Genomic DNA, 4,773 nt, shown 5'->3' with positions numbered 1-4,773 from the left:
GGCCACATGTTTCCTCTTTCAGAATCTTTGTTTTCTTTGATGGAAAATGTGATGAGGTCAGTGCTTTTATAAATTGTGATTCTGATATTTTGCAGGACGGTCGTTAAATACCGCGGACCGCACCCCTGCAGCTGCTTGTTCATCAACACTTCCTTTTAGCCACTCTCTAGATGGCTTCCATCCTCAAAGAAATGCAATTCCTGTGATCAGGAGTGCGGAGTGTGAGTGAAAGGTGAGTGTGCGTCTACACTGGGAGTATTTAGTATCGGAGCCAGTTCAGGTACAGATGAGGAAGGCAGGCTGCTGTAGCTTTCATTTTTTCCTTATTTATTGATTGATTTAAATTCAATTAGCCCGCATACAGTACATCTAGTTTCAGATGTAGTTTCAATGATTCATCAGTTGCCTATTGAGTTATTATATCGTGTATTACTCATTTCAGGGGTAGAATTTAAGAGATTCATCGGTTGCACAGAACACCCAGGGCTCATCACGTCACATGCCCTCCTTGATGCTCGTCCCCTGTCCCCCTCCTCTCTAGTAATCCTCAGTTTCCTTCCCATAGTTAAGAGTCTCTCGTGGTCTGTCTCCCTCTCTGTTTTTATCTTATTTTATTTTTCCTGCCCTTCCCCCATGTTCATCTGTTTTGTTTCTTAAATTCCACATGTGAGTGAGATCATATGGTATTTGTTTTTCTCTGACTTATTTCCCTCAGCATAATACCCTCTTGTTCCAAACATGCTGGCAGTTCAGCTTTAAAAATGTATGTAGGAGCCATCTAGATTGAATAGTCAATTACTTAATATAGACAGTTCGGAATCCTAAATATACCTTAGCCTTTGTGATATCTACTGTTAAGAATCTATTCATAGCGGCGCCTGGGTGGCTCAATGGGTTAAGCTTCTGCCTTCAGCTCTGTTCATGATCTCAGGGTCCTGGGATCGAGCCCCACATCGGGCTCTCTGCTCAGTGGGGAGCCTGCTTCCCCCTCTCTCTCTACTGCCTCTCTGCCTACTTGTGATCTTTCTCTCTCAGACAAATAAATAAATAAAATCTTTAAAAATAATAATTATTTAATACACACTCCTGATTGGTAACAAACAAATGATTTCAGTTTTCAGAAGTCTTCCTTTCTAATCCTCTATCTTGTTTGTTTGGTTGCTTTTGTTTTAAGCAAATAATAGGGTAGGAAAGCTTGAAGGCGTAAACTAATAAAAACATCAAAAGGGCTCGACACAACAAAAAGTGATGTGTATTTTTTTTTCATCTAGAGGAAAACAAATAGAATCTCTTGCATTATAATATTCTAGGATTTAGCACTTAGGAAATACTTTTATGGTTATTTTATTTCCTAGGTAACATGGAGATTCTTATTTTTTCTTTTCATATTAAAATTGAAGTTTTTTCCTATTTATTTGGGGCACAGTCTTATTTTTAGCTATTTTCACTGGCTTTTAGCTTTCATCCATAATCCATCTTTTTGCTTGTCCTGACAGTTTCTCTTTGTCTAAGGATCAAAGGAGATGTTTGATAATTTGAAAATACAGTGAGAAATAGTACTTTAATGAAGTTAGGTCTGGGTGAACCAATATACCTAGTTTAATCAGAATTTAGAAGGAAAAGTAAGTTTGCCAAAAAAAAAAAAAAAAAAGTTTACCAAATACTCAAGAAAATCTAGTTAAAACCTTTACAACAAAGATTTTCAATATTCATAATTCATTTAAAAGAGAGTTGAGGGCACCTGGCTGGCTCAGTTGGTAAGAGCATGTGACTCTTAGCCTCAGTGTCATGAGTTCAAGCCCCACACTGAGTCGTAGGACCTAATTAAAGTAAAAAAATAATAATAATAAATAATATTTTAAAGATTTATGGAAGTTGAAATCAAAATCTCTCCTAAAAGTCTTAGCACAAAGCTGTTTATAGAAGTGTATCTGCAATCTAGACTTTTCACGATCTCTAGACAGAAGGGATTAGACAAAAAGGTGTCCAAATGTTAAAATATCACCCTTTCTGAGTTAAAGGTAGAGTAAATTGGAGGGGCTACACACTGTCCATTGGTACGTTATCTCAATGTATTGTGACATAGCATGCTTTCTGAATCTACATTTTCCTAGTTTTCACATCTATCGCTGCAGTACCAAGAAGTTCCTCCAGTGATCAGGATCTCTTCCCCTGGGCTCTCAGCTAAGTGTCCTATGGCTGCAAATTAGAAATCTCAGAATTAAATCTTCATTATCTTTCCACTGGACTATTTATGATTTCCTGTGCAGCTAGTCTTCAGTAACACTTAGCCATGTGGAAATGTGGGTAGCTATTGCATACTTACCTGAAAATGTTTTGGGGTCTGAAAGTTGAGTTGATGGAAAATAAGTCAACTAGTGAATTTCGCAGAAATCTGTCACCCATGTTACTTGAATAAGGCAAGTAAAGGAAGAGCATTATCCATGTTTTGTTTCCCCCTATGTTAAGCCATTCGAATAATGCTGTCACTCACTTTCTCCTTTTTCCTGAGGAATGGGGTCCAGAATTTTTAGAGCTATGATTTAAAAATAATAATAATACTATGAAAGATTATGAACAGATGAATTTTACTTAAGGTTTGTTTAAGGCTACCAATAACAGCAGCATTTCTTAAGACCCCTTTGATCTTACATAGTAGATACAATGTGTATCTACTATGGACTTTCTCCAGACCAACATTTTGAAATGCGCAAGATCAGCCTCACTGGTCTTCCCTCCTAACCACCCCACTCCAGCCCCCCACCCTAGTCCTGCTTAAAATATTTCTGTGGCTATCCATTCAGATAGAGTAGGATCTTTCAGCATTTGCTACAGTTGGATTGATTATAATTCTTTGGATAATTTTTGTTCTTCCGGGGGAACTGTTTATTCATTTTAGAAGGCTTAACCTGATCTCTACTCCCTAGATGCCAGTATCACCTTCCCCAAGTGTTGGCAACCAAAAATAGCTCCAGACATTGCTAAATGTCCCCTAAATTGTCCCCATTTGAGAATCATTGACACAGTGATTAAATCCTTAAGAGAAGTGTTCATGTGGTGTTTTCCTACCTACCTTGGTCAGAGTTCTCCAAAGAAATAAAACCAATAGGATCTGTGATATATATAGAAAGATATTTATTGGGGTGCCTGGGTGGCTTAGTCGGTTAAGTATCTGCCTTCAGCTCAGGTCATGATCCCAGGGTCCTGGGATCGAACCCCACATCAGGCTCCCTGCTCAGTGAGGAGTCTGCTTCTCGCTCTGCCCATTCCTCTATCATGCTCTTTCTCTCTTAAAGAAATAAAATCTTTAAAAAAAAAAAAAAAAGACACTAATTATAAGGAGTTGGCTCACATAATTATGGAGGCTAGTAAGTCCAAACCTGTAGTATGTACTGATAGGCTGGAGACCCAGACAGGCCAACAGTGAAGATGAAGTCAGAGACAGTTAGCTAGAAAATGCATCTCCCTCAGTGATCGCTTCCCACGATCCCTAGGCTTCAGACATGCAGATCTTTCAGTTCCTTGAATCTATGTTCTTTCCCATTGTAGGGTCTTTGCACATGATATGCCTGGCCCTGCTTCCTCCCTTCCCCATCCAAACCTTACCCTAGAGAAGTCACCGCTCCTCTTACTCGCCCTCAGTCACTCTTCCGAGAATTCTGTGCAATCTTCCTGAGTGGGTATAGTCTCCCTGCAACTTACTCTCATAGCACTTAGGCATCTTCTTCACAGCACTTACTGCTATAAATCCTTTGGAGCTTTTTAAATTCTTATCTTGCTCTGTATCCTGAGCATCTAACATATAATAAATATTTGTCAAATTTCTGTTGACTGATTGAATAAACGAATTAGCATTTACACAAAATATGCCCTTCCTTTTCAGATGATTATTGGCTTACTGACATCGTGATGCTCTAAATCACAAACTTGTATGCCATGAATATTAGAAAGTTATTATAGCAATCAGCATTCTTACTTGACAAACTTCCTTTGTCAGCTATCCATGGGACTGCTGGAGAAATTACTAATGCCCTAGATTCCACTGCCACCATTTTTTATCCCAGTACTTGGAGCACTGTAATATCACTTTATGCACTGTAGCATAAAATGCACAATGAACATGTGTATAGACACTTCATACATTTAAGGATTTAATGACTTAGGCAAAGGTCGGTATGCCAATGATCAATTTCTTGCCTCCATTCTTTAAATTCACCCTTTATTGCCCTGCTTTGTGATACTGGAGTTGGAATCAGTGCAGATTTCTCCTTTACCTGCTGGCTCCATGTTAAGCTTTGTCATTTGAGGGTGTCCAGGGAGAGTACCAGAGGAAGAGACTTTTCTTTTGATTTAGTTGCTTCCTCTCTTCTTGCTCCTAGAGCTCAGACACCAAAGGTGATGGGGAGGGAGATGGGGGACAGAGCACACATCCTCCAAGGTTTTCTGAATGCTAGTCTGCTTGAATTTCCTACATGCCATCCCCTGCCTACTGGCTGTGACAGGAGTTGGCCTAGACAGTATAATGACCTTCTCTGTCATCCAGCGGGTCCAGCTACACTCTCTCCAATGAAGTCTAAATCTCAGCATTGCAGAGAATGCCCCACTCCAAGTGTGTTCCTTCTGTAGGTACAATTTCTCAGCCCGAGGTTTGTCTTTGAATTCTCTTTTGTCGCCTCTTAATGGCTGGCTACTCACCTCATAACCAGTTAATAATTCTTTGCATTAAGTATCCTCTCTTCAAATGACTGGTGTGGATTCTCTTTCCTTCCTAGA

The sequence above is a fragment of the Mustela putorius genome, unplaced genomic scaffold, assembly GCF_011764305.1.
Source record: "Mustela putorius furo isolate JIRA1106 unplaced genomic scaffold, ASM1176430v1.1 tig00003974_pilon_pilon_pilon, whole genome shotgun sequence".
Taxonomy (NCBI): domain Eukaryota; kingdom Metazoa; phylum Chordata; class Mammalia; order Carnivora; family Mustelidae; genus Mustela; species Mustela putorius.
This window is presented reverse-complemented; position numbering follows the sequence as displayed.